At 35.4% G+C, this 19380-nt stretch overlaps 1 protein-coding gene across 1 annotated transcript in view; it reads right to left on the bottom strand.

Annotated features, from left to right (window-relative positions):
* The window catches only part of alk (ALK receptor tyrosine kinase), a 473710-nt gene that overhangs the window by 66019 nt on the left and 388311 nt on the right, over positions 1 to 19380 (bottom strand).

Raw genomic sequence — 19380 nt, 5'->3', positions numbered from 1 at the left:
TTTGATCAGCCACTGAATGGGTGTATGGGTGAATGGATGTATCAAGCTTGGTGTCTATGGTAGTTGTGGCCCTGAAACATAATTCCTAGTAAAAGAGATGCTGAGTGAACATTGAGCTTAGACAGGATGGGAATTAGTTTTTTTTAATACAAGATGTGTTTTTTTAAGAGTCCATTTACTCTCATTCAGTCTTGCTTCATGACACATCGTCTAGGGATGGATTCTTTTCTATAACCCATCTGACTCCCTTTCATTTGTCTCTTAGCACTACATCAAATTGTGACTTGCAACTGCAGACACATTTACATGCGTTGAGCGAGAACCATCAGTTCATGAAAATGGCATAGTAATTAATAGTCCTGCTTCACATCTCAGCATGGCAGCCTTGCTAAAGAAAAAAAAAATACTAATATTCTTTTTAATCAAACGCTCTGTGTGTATGGCAAGTAAAGAAAAAGAGGAGAAACAAAAGTCGAGGAGGTGTTAATACACCAATCTGCTCTGATGCAGCTAGGCTTTGTGATGAAAGAACAAAGATGTGATGGATATGTCGGACTAGCGTTGGTGTGCGAGTACTAAAATGATTTAATTATTGTTCGGCAGACATTTGACAGCCAGCCGTAACAGTGAGTCATGCCACTAGCGGGCAAACATTCATATCAGTGAGCTGAAAGCTAAGCTAAGATAAAAGACGCCCAATCTGTCACTGCACATGGGGAGAAAGCTTAATGACCATCATGAAGGTTTGCAGGGTCTGAGGCACAAATGCTAACCCTTGTAAACACTGCATGGAGGATGTGCTGAAACATGAGTCACCAAGAATCAGGCTCTGAAATATTGTTTAAGATCCTTCAAGGTTCAGTCACACATTTCATGCACACCATATGATTGATTAAATGTTTGCTTTCGTAATCATAAATAAAAATATAATATCTTGCCACATGTTGTGAGTCCTGAGAACATTGTATTAAAAGGCTGTTTCCTTCCAAAAGCTCCATATTAACTGTGTTACATTTCTAGAAGAATTCTGGAGAGGCTTTTAACTTTTGCTTTTTACATTAATATATATGTAGGTGAGTAATGCTTTTAATTATGTATGTACCATTGCTCTATTATTACTGGTTTCTCACTATTATTAAATGAAAGTGATTTAAATGAAAGTGATTAATTTGACTATTTGTGAAATATTAATATGATAATTTGTCTATAATATACCGCAGCGACTTAAGACTGGTTTTGACCCTGGACCACAAAACCAGTCTTAAGTCGCTGGGGTATGTTTGTAGCAATAGCCAAAAATACATTGTATGTATTTTTCTTTTATGCCAAAAATCATTAGGACATTAAGTAAAGATCATGTTCCATGAAGATATTTTGTACATGTTTTACCGTAAATGTATGAAAACTTAATTTTTGATTAGTAATATGCATTGCTAAGAACTTAATTTGGACAACTTTAGAGGCAATTTTCTCAATATTTCGATTTTTTTGCACCCTCAGATTCCAGATTTTCAAATAGTTGTATCTTGGCCAAAATATTGTCCGATCCAAACAAACCATACATCAATGGAAAGCTTATTTATTCAGCTTTCAGATATAAATCGAAAAATTGACACTTAAGACTGGTTTTGTGGTCCATGGTCACACACACAAACATATATATATATATATATATATATATATATATATTAGAGCTAATCGCATCCACAATAAAAGTTTTAATGTACATAATATATGTGTGCACTGTGTATATTTATTATTTATATATAAATACACACACATGAATGCATATATTTAAGAAAAAATAGGATATGCTTATATATTAATATATATTTATATATAATACAAATTATATGAATATAAATATATACATGTAAATACATGTAAATATTTTCCAAATGCATACTGTATGTGTGTTTTAATACAACCTGAATTCCGGAAATGTTGGGACATTTTTTAAATTTGAATAAAATTAAAAATTAAATAATTTCAAATCACATGAGCCAATATTTTATTCACAATAGAAGATCAATAACATAACAAATGTTTAAACTGAGAAATTTTACAATTTTATGCACAAAATGAGCTCATCTCAAATTTGATGCCTGCTACAGGTCTCAAAATAGTTGGGATGGGGACATGTTTACCATGGTGTAGCATATCCTCTTCTTTTCAAAACAGTTTGAACATGTCTGGGCATCAAGGTTATGAGTTTCTCGAGTTTTGGTGTTGGAATTTGGTTCCATTCTTGCCTAATATAGGTTTACAGCTGCTGAAGAGTTTGTGGTCGTCTTTGATGTATTTTTAGTTTAATGATGCACCGAATGTTCTCTATAGGTGAAAGATCTGGACTGCAGGCAGACCAATTCAGCACCCGGACTCTTCTACTACTTAGCTGTTACTCATGCTGTTGTAATAGCTGCAGTATGTGCTTTTGCATTGTCCTGCTGAAATACACAAGGCCTTCCCTGAAATAGACGTCATCTGGAGGGGAACATATGTTGCTCTAAAACCTTTATATACCTTTCAGCATTCATAGTGCCTTCCAAAACATGGAAGCTGCCCATACTGTATGCACTTATGCACCCTTATACCATCAGAGATGCTGGCTTTTGAACTGAACGCTGATAACACAATGGAAGGTCTCCCTCCTCTTTAGCCCGGAGGACATGGCGTCCGTAATTTCCAACAAGAATGTCAAATTTGGACGCTTCTGGACCATGTTCACATGTGGCTTCCTTTTTGCATGATAGAGCTTTAGTTGGCATCTGCAGATGGCACGGCGGATTGTGTTTACTGACAGTGGTTTCTGGAAGTATTCCTGGGCCCATTTAGTAATGTCAATGACAGAATCATGTCGATGAATGATGCAGTGTCGTCTGAGGACCTGAAGACCATGGGCATCCAACAAAGGTCTTCGGCCTTGTCCCTTATACACAGAGTTTTCTACAGTTTCTCTGAATCTTTTGATGATGTTATGCACTGTAGATGATGAGATTTGCAAAGCCTTTGAGGAACACTGTTTTTAAAGGGTTCCACAATATTTTTACACACTCTTTCACAGATTGGAGAGCCTCTGGCCACCTTTACTTCTGAGAGACTCTGCCTCTCTAAGACATCCCTTTTATAGCTAATCATGTGACTGACCTGATGTCAATTAACTTAATTAATTGCTAGATGTTCTCCCAGTTGAATATTTTCAATATTTCTTGCTTTTTCAGCCCTTTGTTGCCCCCGTGACAACTTTTTTTGAGACCTGTAGCAGGCATTGAATTTAAAATGAGCTCATTTAGTGGATAAAAGTGTAACATTTCTCCGTTTAAACATTTGTTATGTTCTCTATGTTCTATTGTGAATAAAATATTAGCTCATGTGATTTGAAAATCTTTTAGTTTTCATTTTATTCAAATTTAAGAAACGCCCCAACATTTCCAGAATTCGGGTTGTACATATACACAGTACACACACATACAGTATATTATGTAAACAAAAAACTTTTATTTTGGATGTGATTAATCTCAATTAATCGTTTGACAGCACTTATATATATAAGTGCTGTCAAACGGTTAATCGCGATTAATCAATTGTTATATAATTGCGATTGTTTATTGTTTATAAGCACAATTAATATTATTTTTTTATTCAAAAGGAAAGCTCAGAGCTCCAGTTATATCAACAGGAAATATTTTAACTCACTTTTATACTCTCTCTCAAACAGCAAGAATGATTACCAACAGAATGAGAATTTAATGACTCCTTCAGAAACACATTGCCTATGAAGGTCACAGCAAGACAGTTGGAGACTTGGTTTCAGACTCCATTTCCTCCATCTTTGTTGTGTAACAAGAAGTAGGCCACGCAGCATGCTAAGTTCATGCATTTTTTAAAATGGCTCACATTTCTCAACATAAAATGTGAAAATGCAAACCAAGGAACAAGAGGTCTATTTCACATCTACATCAACATCAACACAGACAAATGTTTGAAGGGTTAGTAGCTAGTTAGCTAATTATATAACAGTTTATATTGCACATCAAGTAATTCATGTACTAAAACAATTATTAAACATCTTTCTTTGAGTCACTTTGGCCTTGATTACATATGAAAGTTTTTCATTCAACAGAGAGAGGACATCGATGTGAAGGTGAATGGGGGGCCGTAGGGTAAACATATTGAATGTGAAGGGTACACAGTGTGGAGATCTGAGTGATTATGAGATCTGTGTGTATGTTCGTTATATCAAAACATCACAGCCCATATTGCACACTTTAGACAGAAACAACTAAGCCGGTCTGAAATGTGCTCTCTCAAAACAAGAAGACAGTGAGTACTCTGACTCATACAGGACACTCTGTGCTTTTCTCAATAGCATTAAGCACAATATTCAAAAAAAGAGCAGAGACTTTCTTCGTCCTGATTCTGAGAATCTGCTTAATGGGACCAGACAAAAGAGGAAAATTAAGATTCTCTGCAATTTTTATTTTTTATTTTATCTCCACGTTGCTAACGTAGTGCTGGAAGATTCTGATAATGCAGCACTGCAAAGTGGTATATGTTTGATGGTTGGAGTCTGCTGTTATAAAATAAGCTGATAATGAATCTGATATTGGACTAGACTGATAATGGTAATACAGACCAGGCTTAAAAGACACAGACCTATTTGTCTTCCTGATAACCTCATCATGATTATTTTTATTCATACCTGCATTTTCCTATCCTTTCCATCACGTATCAGCTCTCTCCTTCCTTCCTCTGACCTTTTAATTCGGTCCATACCTTTTTAACATCTATTTCCCCTTCCTTGTTTCGAGCCTTATTTGATCATTGCTGTTATACACTAACTTCTACAATGCAGATCTGGCAATTCTTTAAGAATTTTGTTTTTCAGGTGTCGATTCATGATTCATGCTGATTTGTGAATTAATTCATTTTCTCAATCAGTCAAAAGAACTAAGAACCAGGTAGGAGATAACTATCAAGCTAATCTATCCAGAACAACTCATTCATGCCCACTCAATCAATCTGCATTAGATCTGATTAAGCAAACTAAAAGCCACTACATTTGGTCGTATCAAAAGTACTAAAATTTCAGGAAAAGCATGTTCTTCTTATCCTGCCAATCACAGTAGAAGGGTTTATTAACTGCACATTTATTTCTCTTCATTTCTGTTATGTATTAAAAATCATATTACCTTCATTAATTAAGAAGTCCAAGGGGAATTTAGATCTTAAGTCTCATGCCTGAGCCCTTGATCATGCACAGCAAGTCACTCTGTTTACCCTCATCTCATTGAATTATATGAACCAATTATATGAAAATGTGAACTTCACTTTCAGTGTTCCTATCAAAGAATCAGTCATCAGCCCTGAACATGAGATTTCCACACAGGCCTCCAGGAATGGATTGAGAAAGTTAGGTTAGCACACCTCGTGTAAGTTGGGGCAGTCCAAGCCAATGTGTTTGATCTACAGGGAAAGGCGTAAAGTTAATGCCCTTGAATTACACTGGACTCTCCCTTAGGACAACAGACGAAATGGGGGGCATCTATTTAGGAGCTCAATGAACTGCTCAGACTCACGCTTGATTGGCTGAGGTAAGGCCTTGGCATCATTTGTCTTTGTCAGATTATTCCACAACGCCTGAGGGGCAAAAGCATGCAATGAAATAACTGGTTCATTTTCTTTGACTATTTTTTGGGGACGTTTTGGGGCTGCTGCATTAGAGGAGGAGACAAATCAATGAGGACAAGCCAGGGAGGAAGACAAAGTGAGCTGATACACCAAAGCTCTTATTGCTAAAAGACGGTATGTGTTCCTGTAAAACAAAAATAAAAGCCAGAGCACATATGTTAGAACCACCACCTCTTGCTCACAATGTATCTGTTTGCTGACCTCTACCTGCTTGCAACTGTGTAGGCCATAAGGCCATACAAATACTCTACGCCAATGTTTCCCAACACTTTTCCTGGAGGGACCCCAAGGCTACGCATTTTCTGACTCTTCCTAATTTTATTAGGTAGCTTATTAGTAGAGACTCCAAGACCTGAAATTAATGGGTCAGATAAGTGAGGCATTCAAAATGTGTACTGTCAGGCTACCTCCAAAAACAGGGTTGGGAAACACTGCTCTGTGAAAGCATGTAAATTCAGACACAAATGCTTGGCCAACGCATTGCAAGTTTGAGATTACATTGTACATTCTTGTATTCCTGTTGCAATTTCAAACCTCAGTCGTTGAATTATCCAGATTATTTAACTGGTAACACTTTAGAATAGTGAACACTTATTCACTATTAACTACAACTTTTCCCTCAATAAATTCCTAATTTGCTGCTTATTAATAGTTAGTAAGGTATTTGTTAAGTTTAGGTATTGGGTAGGATCAGTGATGTAGAATAAGGTAATGTAGAATAAGGCATTAATATGTGCTTAATTACTACTAATAAATAGCTAATATTCTAGTAATATGCATGCTAATAAGCAACTAGTTAAGAGACCCTAAAATAAAGTGTTACCATTTAACTATTATTATGTTCACAGTGTGTACCTTTAACTAACTTGCTCAGCAAGATTTGCTTTGAACTTTTGCTCATCAGTGAGAGTAACTGACCTGAAAGAGAAAACTTAAAGGGGTCATGAACTGAGAAACCAAAATTCCCCCTGATCTTTTGACATATATAAGAAGTCATCGTACTATAAATACAGCTGGTAATTTTCAGAACTCAAAATTGTATTGTTATTCTAAAAACAGCTTTTGGAATGTTCTACTATATGATGTAATAGTGTGGATAAGCACCGCCTCCAGAGAAGAAGATCAACATTGCTGCCTGTTTAGCCCCGCCCACTGATTCACGAATGTAGCCTAGTGTTTACGAGAGACGTGAACGCACAGGTCTACACAGAAACAACAGGAAGCTGTTCATTGTCAAGTTGTGAGAAAAAAAAAGCAGTATTTGCATTGCCTATTTATATGTTATGAGTATTTATATGTTTTAACCTAAATCGCAGCAGCGTCCTTCTGTGAAGAACGTAGACTGTCAAACATACACAAGCCAATCATAGTAGTGGGCGTTTACCTCCGAGTCAACAATCTGTCACGCCTATCCAAACAGAGCGTTCTGAAGAGGGGGGTCAAAAACAGGACAGAAAATGGCCTATTATTTGAAAATTATGATGTTTTTTGATGTAAAAATATTGATAGCATTATAAGTGGACCTTAGAGAAGAGTACAAAAAATAAATAAATTTAAAAAAAAAAATTAAAAAAAACGGAGCAGTTCATGATCCCTTTAAAACGCTGATAATGCAATGCATACTTGCGTTATGAATTCTGACATATTTTGAAAAATCCACAAACCATATCATATTCATGAACAAATCATTCAGACTAGTTTCGGGAACTGGATCAACTGATTAATTGAAAAATGACTGACTTGTTCACCAAATCAAGATATTCACAATTTTTTTTTTCGACTGACTACAGCTACTTTCCACAGATAATGTAACTAAATATTGGCTAATTAGTTTTGCTGAGTTGGTCAGTAACGTATTTTTAATCAAGGGTGCCAGACTCAGCTCCTGGTGGGCTGCTATCATGCAGAGATTAGCTTCAACTCTTGAACCAGCTAATAAAGGTTTTCAGGATTACCAAAAAAAATACTGGTTGGTGTGTTGGAGCAGGGGTGGAACTAAACTCTGCAGGACTGCGGCCTCCTTGGTTTAAATCACAATAAAGAATGTCTGATATCAGCTGATGTAAAGGAATGAAGAGTCAATGTCCTGCAGAGTTTAGCTCCAACCGGACCCAACACACTTGTCTGGAAGTTTCTAATGATCCTGAAGACCTTGGTTAGTTGGTGAAGTGTAGTTAATTAGGGTTGGAGTGAAACTCTGCAGGATAGTGGCCCTCCAGGCACAGAACTGCACATCAAAAGACATCCAAATGTCTACTACAGACAACATTAGTGGCTATGCAACTGGTGAGTCTTCTAACAACTTTTACCTCAGAATTTCACTTCTAGAGGTTAGCTAGGATGCTAAAACATTTATTTTAGCTTTTATTGTCAAAACTCTAAAGTTTATCGAAGATGTGGCCTGGCAAGTGTTGAATGTTCCATGGCTGCTTCTTTGTATGTGAATTTTAACTTCATCTTATTTTATCATATTATACTGTCTTTTCAATGTTTTTATGACTCCCTTTTGCAGGCATCTTTTTCTTTTTTTCCCCCCTTGCTATGCCCACTGTTGAATTGTAGCCCTGGCCATCTGAAAGTTTGCTTTTTGTGGAGGCATGGCTGACAAGTAACAAACAATGTCAAACCCTGAGGCTACACATTCACAGGATATAGCACGTCTCACATGGCGGTCCCATGTTTAAGAGCGGGTCAAGAAAGGCCATGCAGGATGTATCACAAAGGCCAGTGTCTTTATATCAAAGGATTCCCGAGAGAGATGGGAGGCAAGTCTGTCTGCTTCATTACATCTCGGAGGCATAAAGCCACTTTGATTCCATGGTGGCCTCATTCCTTGATGCTACCCTAGTGCTTGGAAAAGCTGGACAGTCAGTCAAACTGCTGCCTTTCAAATATGATTGAGAAAGAGACACCAGAGATTAAAGCAAACAGGCTTGGAGACTTCAGAAATGGCTGGGAGAGTAGATTTAGGACACTCTCTGGAAGTGTGGCATTACTGTTTGCCTGAAGCTATTGATAAGACCTGCTTTTAGAAGAACAGTCAGATTCAACTTTAAAAGAAACAGTTATTTTATTAATGATGACAATGACTTAATTTGCTCACCTTCATTCCAAACCATATGATTTTCTTTTTGCCAAAGGGAGAATTTTTGAACAAGGTACGTCAGTCTTTTTCATATAAATACAATTAAAAGGAGATTGGAGCTTTCAATCTTCAAAAAGGATACAGAAACACCATAACAATAATTAATGTGTATTATAGGTTGAATTTTTTTCTTCTGAACTGATGAAATTGTTTTGTGTTATTATTCAATGATAATCTTTCAACTGAGTGAGCTGAAATATTGAATCATTCAGACCTAATGAACTGAAAAAGAGACAGATAACCTTATTCACAGAGTAGTCAGAATATTCTTTTAAGAATTTCAGATAGAAAATCATACAGTGAAATTATGTGAGGGTGAAAATGTTGTACTATATCTGTTGCAACTACAGCTGGAGGAAAAAAAAAGACAACCGATCTACGTATCAGACATACGCCCAAACATTTTCTTTTCATTACAAGTTATTTCACAATATGAAATGAAACAAGTCCATAAATCGTCAAGTGTGGTAACTTTAATCATTTTATGATGTACTATCTTTCTTTCAAAGGAAATATAAAAGTGCTACCTACACAGCCTGACCTTTATCCTGGAAAAAAAAAAAAAGAAAAAAAAAAACATTAAACGCAGGTCCTCTGGAAATCTCTAATACATGTTAGAGCAGCAACAATCTACTCTGACAATGGCAGACTTTCTAAATGTCTCTAAAAAGAACCTGGGGCAAAAGAGGTTAATAAATGCAGACTCTTACAAACAATTTGTACTCTTTAAAATAAGAAAAAAAAAAAAAAAATCAGATGTGAATGCCTAGGCAGGAACAGTGGGAGAGGATGAGTGGTGCTGGAGACGGGACAAAAACAGAGGAGCAGAGTGATTTATTATTATTATTTTTACATTTTTATCACCTTTATCTTACTAACCAACAGTGGCGAGCGGTGACTTTTTTAACCGGGTATGCTGAGTGATAAAATTACGACAAATATTGACATAATGACAAATAACAAACACCATGGCAGGTGTCGATTTACAAGTATGCACATTTCCTACCTTATTTGAAAATGAAATTCTTCTCTAATCCTTCTTCTATCATTTCAGGTTCATCCATTCCATTGTTATTTGAATGCTAGCTATTCGAATATAGTTGGTTTTTAAAAACACGTATTTGCGTTATGATACATAGGCTAATATTCGGAGGGAGATGGGGGATTCCCCTGGTCTATATGTCTTTGGATCTGCTAAAGGTATTTTTTTTTTTATTATTTATTTATTTTTTTTTTATTCTCAGCGAATAGGAGTTAAAACTCCCACCCAGGTGACCCTACTACAATAACAGACCATGCAAAATACCCAAAATAATATTATCTTTAAAATATTGCCAAGTAACGTTGCAACATAGCAAACAACAATAAAATCAGAAAAGGACCTTAACTGTAAGCGACACGGGCATGCGCAAAACAAAGGGAACAATAACATGTTCAAAATGTTCAGATTATTCATGTTTCTTTCTTTTTTTTCTTTTTTTTTTACCAATTAGGCATGTTGACAATAACGTAGGCTATATCTTCAACATGCATACGTTCTCTATAACCAAAAATGTGAGAAGTTATGTTTTCAGTGGACTTTTAAAATTTGCTTTGCTTGAGAAAACATAAAAATACAGTTACGGTGTGTGTTTTCTTTTGATTTAGTCAAGTTGGCTTTGCATCAAATACAATGTGATTTTCAGCAGTCGAGATCTGACAGCAACAGCACATTTTTCCGCTTGGACGAACGCTTTCGCGGACAGCTTAATTCGTGCATGAAATCAGCCAGAGGCCAGCAAACCAATGAGAACGTGCTACAATCCTGACGAGTCATAGAGCGGAGGCGTGAAATCTGCAGAGAATCCACTCGCCCGGAAGCGACCGTAACTGACTTAGATTTACAGAAAATAACTGCCGTTTGGCAAATAAATCATTTCATGTACTTATTCCTAACTCTTTAAGCTTTAAGTTACACTTTAAATGACAAGGGACCAATTTATAATCATGTTAATTATCCCATGAACTTATTCTCTCAAATGGCCTTTGTATGCGGAGCATTCACAGCTTATATGGACAGAACGCCACTACTAAACTAGCTATATTTTGTTAACAGATTAACAAAATGAAAATGATTTACACTGACGCAGAATTAATAATGGTGAACGACACATGGCTGTGATGTTGATCTTAAGTAGCCATGTCAACTTGACTGCAGAGTTGTGTAATGCGGCAGATCACATGTTTGCATAAAGTTGAACTCTACTCATTACCAACTCACTGATGGGCCTCCCTCAAATTACCAACTCTCACTGAAAATTGTGAATTGTGAAAGTTGCATCTGGAAGAATCAGAAGAGGTGAGCTGTGTGTTTGTGTGAACACATGTTGATGCCCAAACACTTCTATCATTATTAGATGATGTTACTTTAGTAGAGTTCTCGGTTGTCTTTGAGTCGCTCATGTCGCTTACAACCAGCTAACAGCAAATGTCAGACTATTGACCTTGCTGTGTATTATGAAATTCTGCAGCTCCTAATAAAGTTAACAGTCAATTGGCTTCTATCCCCATTTTATTCCAAAGTCAAATTTTACTCACATTTGTTACCTGACAAGTGTTCATTTTGGATGCAGGGCATAATTGTTAATGTTTGTGCATGCAACAAAAAGTTGTTGAAGGAGGGAAGACACAGTAGTCACAGCAATAGATTATACCCCAATTCTACCCGATCAATATATCAATCAATCTATCGATTGATCGATTGATCAACCAATCAGTCAGTCAAATCACATGACAAAACAATTGCAGCTCTATATAATGGGTTTACTAAGGCTATCGAGTATTTATTTATTGATTTATTCATTCATTTACTTACTTACTTTTCAGGGTTGGAGCTAAATTCTGCAGGTCATTGCCTCTCTAGGACTGAACTTGCCTACCCCTGCTCTAAACTGGGTAGTTACTTACTCTTCCTGTGTTCTTGGCCAGAATTATCCTAACTTTATTGCTAGTCTCACATGGCCGGATTTTTGCCTCTGACAAGATAGCATTATTTATGACCCCTTCAGAAATTCTAATTTGGTTTATAGACCTCTGCATTGAGACATGCAAAGAGAAAGGGAGTAATTTCTAAACAGTATATGTAAGTGTGAACTGAATGTAATGTTTTCAGACACTTAAAGGGATAGTTCACCCAAAAATGAAAATTTGCTGTTAATTTACTCGGTAACACTTTAGAATAGGGAACACATATTCACTATTAATTCAGAGATTTACCCTCAGTAAACTCCTAATTTGCTGCTTCTTAATGTTTAATAAGATAGTTGTTAAGTTCAGGTATTGGGTCAGATTAAAGGATCTAAAATATGGTTGTGCAGATAAGGCATTAATATGTGCTTTAAAAAGTACTAATAAACAGCCAATATGCTAGTAATATGCATGCTAATAAACAACTAGGTAATAGTGAGAATAGGTCCTTAAAATAAAGTGTTACCATTTACTCATCCTCAGGTCATCCAAAATGTAGGTGGCTTGTATTCTTCGGTAGAACTGTAAAGACGATTTTTAGGAGAGACTGTTGTCTTTGGTGATTCATACACTGCAGGTTTGTGATGTTCTCAGTGCATTCACGACTGTCTGGAGCGCAAACTTCCTCCAATGCATAATGACGTATGCATGGGCACATTCTCACCCATTGATGATGCTGTTTGTTTACAGGGGAGAGTGAGGACTCGTGTGCAGACCTTCACCAGCAGCACCAGCATCTAAAGCTCACAACATTAAAGTTTCAGTGACTGAGAACTGAGAACCAAAAACTGAGAGAGATGGAGGAAGCAGAAGCAGAAGCAGCGGCATCCAGCATCCAGGATAAGCACAGGTAAGTACAATTTTGACAAACAATAAAACACACATGTCCTCACTCTCTGTTGTAAACAAACAGTGTCAGCTCAAGTGTGTTCTTGGTCATCTCTTGGTCATATCTCTTGGAGTATTCAGGTTCAAACAAGTAGGGTTGTGTACAAAATTCCTCTTTTACATAAAAATCATCAGTCATTGTATCTTTTATGCTGTGATGTTGTTACTGCTGGTGAAGGTTTGCACACAGGTCCTTACTCTCCATTGTAAACAATCAGCTTACATGAGTCATTCTGAGAACCGTTTGCTTTAGGATTAAAGATAATTAAGTTGTAAATAATGTGTAAATAATGTTCAATTCTGATTGTTTCACTTCATAAGACCTCAATGTATCGTCAGGAGCCACAGGTATTAATTTGGTCTTACCTGTATTTTTATTTTATTTTATTTTATTTTATTTTATTTTATTTTATTTTATTTTATTTTATTTTATTTTATTTTATTTTATTTTATTTTATTTTATTTTATTTTATTTTATTTTATTTTATTTTATTTTATTTTATTTTATTTTATTTTATTTTATTTTATTTTATTTTATTTTGTTTTACTTTATTTTTTATTTTATTTGTATTTATTTATTATTATTATTATTATTATTATTATTTGACTCTCAAAAGCAGGCAACGAAAGATGTGCAGTGTATGAATCGCCCAAAACAATGAACTCGCCTAACAATCCTCTTTACTGTTTTACTGAAGAAAAAAGTCTAAAACTAAAACAAAACTAAGCTATAATTTGTAAACTAAAATATATTTTAATGTTTTTTATTCAAATTTGTATATAATGCATTTTAAAATAGTTGTAATTACACATTTGTAATGATGAAGGTGCAATTTTAATGTTAACTTCAAATGTAATAAAATTATAATCTAATGTTTTACATGTGCTTTATTGAACACAGCAAAGTAAGTTCTTTAAATCATGGCAAAATATTATTAAAATACACTTTAAAGTAAAGCTCTTAATTCAACACTACTACAAAGTGCACTTTTTTAAAAGTGTACTTAAGGTTACAGTTGTGTTCAAAATAATAGCACTGCGTTTAAAAAAGCAAGTAAAGCTCAAAATCCTTATAATAACTTTTACTTCAATACACACAAATGCATTGGGAACATTGCACATTCTATTCTAAATCAAAACATGAAGAAACATTTTGGCAAATTTTTAATTATTTTACAGAAAGTGGAGAAAAAGGAATATTTGGCTGTTAAAAAAAAAAAAAAAATAGCAGTGTCTGCATTTTTCTTTATAAAGTCAAAGATTTACTGTATAAACATAAAAATGCTTGAAGATTTAGCTTTCTTGTGAATGACTGAACTAACATTTAGTTGTATAGCCACGGTTTCTGAGAACTGCTTCACATCTGTGTTGCATGGAGTCTGGCACCGGTGAACAGGTATTCCAGCTCAGGACGACTGCACTACATACCACAATTTCTCTGCATTTCTTGGTTTTGCCTCAGAAACAGCATTTTTGACGTCACCCCACAAGTTTTTTATTGGATTAAGGTCTGGAGATTGGGCTGGCCGCTCCATAACGTTAATCTTGTTGGTCTGGAACCAAGATGCTGCTCGCTTACTGGTGTGTTTGGGGTTGTTGTCTTGTTGAAAGACCCATTTTCAGGGCATTTCCTCTTCGGAATAAGGAAACATAACCTCTTTAAGTATTTTAATGTACTCAAACTGCGATAAATAGGCCCAGCACGTAGTATGAGAAACATCCCCATATCATGATGCTTGCGCCACCATGCTTCACTGTCTTCACAGTGTACTGTGGCTTGAATTCAGTGTTTGGGGGTCATCTCACAAACTGTCTGCGGCCCCTAAACCCAAAAAGAACAATCTTGCTTCATTAGTCCACAAACTACTGCGCCATTTTTCTTTAGGCCAATCAATGTGTTCTTTGGCAAATTGTAACCTCTTCATTTTTTCAACAATGGGACTTTGCGGGGGCTTCTTGCCAATAGCTTGGCTTCACATAGGCATGTTCTAATTGTTACAGTCCTCACAGGTAACTTTAGACTTTCTGTGATCACCCTGGAGCTGATCATTGCCATTTTGGCTATCTTCGGTCCATTTGAACAGTAGTTTTCTGTTTTCTTCCACTTCTTTCTGGTCTTGGTTGCCATTTTAAAGCATTTGATATAATTTTAGCTCAGCAGCCTATCATTTTCTGCACTTCTGTATATGTTTTCCCCTCTCTAATCAACTTTTTAATCAAAGTACGCTATTCTTTTGAACAATGTCTAGAACGACCCATTTTACTCCGATTTTCAGAGAGAAATGCACGGTACAACATTTGCTGCCTTCGTCCTTAAATAAGGGCCACTTGTCTGACACCAGTTTTTTCACAGAATGATTTACCTCTTTAATTAAACTCCACACTGCTACTATTTTGAACATGCCCTTTTCAATTAATGATTCAATCACACAGAATCAACAGCATGCATGTCATGACTGTTGGGTCTGTTGGATTTCTACTATTCTACCACACTTACTAGTAAAATATTTGCCATGTAGAAACATAATTTCTACCAAAAACAGTGATTGATCTGGTTAGTGATGTTGAACTGCTATTTTTTTAACACAACTGTACATTCAATACAATTAAGTGCACTTGTTTTCAGAAGGGATAATCTGATTCAGTCTGCTCTGGCATCTGGTCTTGATTATCATCACTAATGATCATCATCTTCAGGACATCATCAGCACTAAACATAATATTTTGATAGATCTAGATTTTCTTAAGTCAACAAATCAATATGATTCTCTTTAAACATATCTTGACAAGCTGTCCCCTGAGAAAGACTCAAGATTCCTCCTTTGAGCCCTTGAGCACACATCCCTCAGCACACGATAGTCTGAGTAGAGAAGCACTAAGCGTCATCCCCACTGGACTTTTCCTGGGATTCACATTCTCGCCTCTCGCCCGCTCACGGCACAGCTCATTTCACTCACTCAGTCTCACGGGCCTGAATGATTGATGGTTGGGGGAAAGGCTTGGCACACCTCCACGGTCCATCCCAGGCTGTAAAGCAGCAAGCATCACCATGTTAGACCCTGACAGCTGCACAGCTTAATGGGGAAGGATATAGACTGGGGAACATGAGGCTGCTGGTCCAAGCCCCTATGGGTCCCAGTAGCTATAATAAATGAATGAATGGATGCAGCCTGTTTTCTTGAATGGCTGATGACAAAATAAGCACACGTTGAGGGAAATTGAGTTGTTTGTGCACATGGGCTCCCAGTATATGTGGAAATCAATATTCATGTTGTCATCTTTTAGCATTTCACTTGCATGATTAAAAGAGGGACCACATGTTGGCGAGGCAGTAATAATTGATCATCTGAGACGTTTTGACACTTTTTAACTGATTAATTCACTAAGATGAAATAAACTACTGTAATAACACTCATAATATTAGATATTTTAGGCAAATATAACTAAATGGACACCGGGGATAAAAACAATATCTACAATCAGTATCAAACAAAAATCACAACCCATTTGAATTCTGTGTTCTGGCATATTTCTAAATTATATATATATATATATATATATATATATATATATATATATATATATATATATATATATATATATATATATATATATATATATATATATATATATATATATATATATAATATAAATAATACATATATAATATAATTATTATTATTATAAATGGTAAAACTGATCTGATATAAATGTGGCTTGCTTGGTGGTTTTGCTTGTTGCAGCATATAACTGGTGAACAAAAGTTTTTTTTTGTTTTTTTTTGTTTTATAATTACAATAATAATATTTTAATGATATATCATAATAAAAAAATGTTTTACTGTTAAAATAGTATTATTTTTTTTCTTACTATAAAAGACTATATTAAGCTAAAAGAGAAAGAGACTTATGCAGCAAAGCAAAAAGGGCAGAACTCAAAGCAAAAAACAAAAAACAAAAAACAAAAAAACCTTAAAGAAACATTTTAATTAATGTTGTGGTGTATCCATCAAGTAAAAAGCAAACAGTATTGTCTTATACAGTACACATAATATTTAACAAATAAACAAATAACATTGCAGCAAAAAAAAAAAAAAAGAAAAATACGTGACCAGTAATGCTTCTAACCTTTAAACTAAATTTGCTATTAACTGGCTTACTTCTCAGTGAATTCAAACAAGTTAATTAGAGAAGCATCTTATATAAGTGATCATAAAATGAAGCGACGCAGGGACACTTTCTCTGAAGTCATCTGACTCACAGTGAGAGATGATGGGAAATTGAACACCTTCACTTTGCACTCACAGTAAGGCACTGCAGTGGCCATTCACTATGCTGTTTCGCAAGAAAAAAGGAGACGGTAACTCAAAGAATATAAATGGACCTCATCAAACCTCTGCAGAACTTGGTTCAGCCTGCTAGACACATTTTTATGATAGTGGTGCAATCAAAATCAGGTTTGCCGGAGGGAGCAAAAAGCAGATGACTCAGACAGCAACAAACAGGGAGTGAGTTAACGTTTTATGATTGGATGATCTACACCTCCGCATTGTCTTGAGTCTGAGGTGACGGCAGCGCTCATTGTATCTCTGCTGGGGTAAGGTGACAGTGCTTTTGAACGTTTGTTGCCGAATGCTTGCACCATGAGCGGTGTACATGCAAAAAATGTGCAAAAAATGTGTCTAGCAGGCTGAACCAAAAATATCTGTTTTCATTTACAAATCAAGCATCACTATTACTATTACATGCTCATGCTTTGAATAAACAACTGCAATAACATTTAGCCTACATTTAGTTACATACTGTAACTCAGGAGAGATGCACTGTTATTTTCTAGGTGGCCAAACATCCAACAGGTTTACACTACCTTTTGAAAATGTAGGATTATTATTATTATTATTATTAGTTACAGATTAATATCTCATGTTTGCTATTGCTAAACCATTTATCTGTTTTTGAATGTTATATTGAAGTTTGTTATATTGAAATGAAATAAATTGCATTTGATTATATCCTGGAGTGTTAAGAATTTATATTCATTTTAATGTTTGATGATACAATTTGAGCTACTGAGGACGTTATTTTCATGGTATATTAAGTTTATTTGCCATGGATGTTGATTGCAATAATCAGATAATTAATGTTTAATTCTTTATTTCAGAAAATAATCCATCTGTAGGTTTATCTTTAACTGCAAATATTGTAGCCAGTAAATCATTATTAAACTACACTTATTAAAAATAATAATAATAATAATAATTGTCCAAAAAAATATGATGGTGTAGATCATCCAATCATAATATATACAGTGTAAACACACAGACATACCAAACATTAACAACTACTCAGATCACTTTAGCAACTAAATTGAATTATTTCTGCTAATAACCACCCACAACTTAGTGTTATGACAGTGATTTTCGCAACCACTCACATTTTCTTCAGAAAATATAAACATTTTTTGGCCTTGTATTGTCTTATGTTAGTTCCAGATAATTTAGTGCCAAAAACAAAGTAAAAAGGGTCACGTTTAGAGCTCTTTTGATTACAACAATTACTTCATTTTATTAAAGGGAAATTTCAAGCCTTATCAAGCATATCTATCTTGCACACACACACACACACACACAATCCTCAGCTTTGCAAATCAGTACGTCAAGTGAGCGCGTTTACAGGTGGCAGGTAATTTGAGCTCTAGTGGCAGGTGCTTCAGGAAGGTAAGCCACACTGTAAAGCATGTCAATCTGCTAATATCTATTATGGCAAGCGGGGGTGGATTAGAGCTAGAGAGAACAGGGCATTTAGCAGCAAGAACAGAGGAACACGGCATGCCTCAGGACGAGAACAGCCTGTCTAACGGAGTGACCCCCGGAGGGATTTGTTTGGGCAGACGCAAAAAAACTGGGCTACTGAACTACACAACCCTGAAACAATTAGAGATCTGTCTGCCTCTGAATTTGCATGACAAGCAGCGTTCTGTTCCCTGCGGTCAGACATGGGCAATTTCCCCGCCAGTTATTGAATCAGGAAGCACAGAGCAGAAAAAAAGAGCAAATTAAAAAAAAAAAAAGGAGCAAGAGGCAAAATTCAAGTTGCTGCCGTTGATCTAAAAAGCATGAATGCTCTATAGTAAATGTTGTAGTTCAAATGAGGAAGTGGCACAAGGCAGTTGCTCTCCTTACATAGGTTCAGTGTTAGAAAAAAAAACACTCATACAAAGATTTGAAGTGAGGCAAATGCATTGCTTCTAGGCATCAAACGCATATTACTTTTTTTTTTTCTACTTTTGATTGAAAGGATTGCAACTCTATTTACAAAAAAAAAAAAAAAAAAAAAGGAATGTATAATGAAACTATTTTTGTACTTTGCCAATAAGTTGAAAATCACAGACACATTTGCATTGCAATATTCTGCCCTGAAATCATTTGCAGTATTTTATTTTCAGAGTTTATGACTTTATGAGGTTTTACAGAAATTAAACAGACTGCAGTCTTATTTTGAGTTCTACTCTCAAAATCCAAAAACAATGAACCATTTTCTCTTTTGATTATATTAATCTTGTTACTGTAAAGCAGAAGATTAAAAAACAAAAACAAAACAAAAAAAACAATCACATAACCTGTCACTCTTTGACAATAATGACTTGGTCAA

Source organism: Onychostoma macrolepis, chromosome 17 (genome assembly GCF_012432095.1).
Source record: "Onychostoma macrolepis isolate SWU-2019 chromosome 17, ASM1243209v1, whole genome shotgun sequence".
Lineage (NCBI taxonomy): Eukaryota > Metazoa > Chordata > Actinopteri > Cypriniformes > Cyprinidae > Onychostoma > Onychostoma macrolepis.
This window is presented reverse-complemented; position numbering and strand designations above follow the sequence as displayed.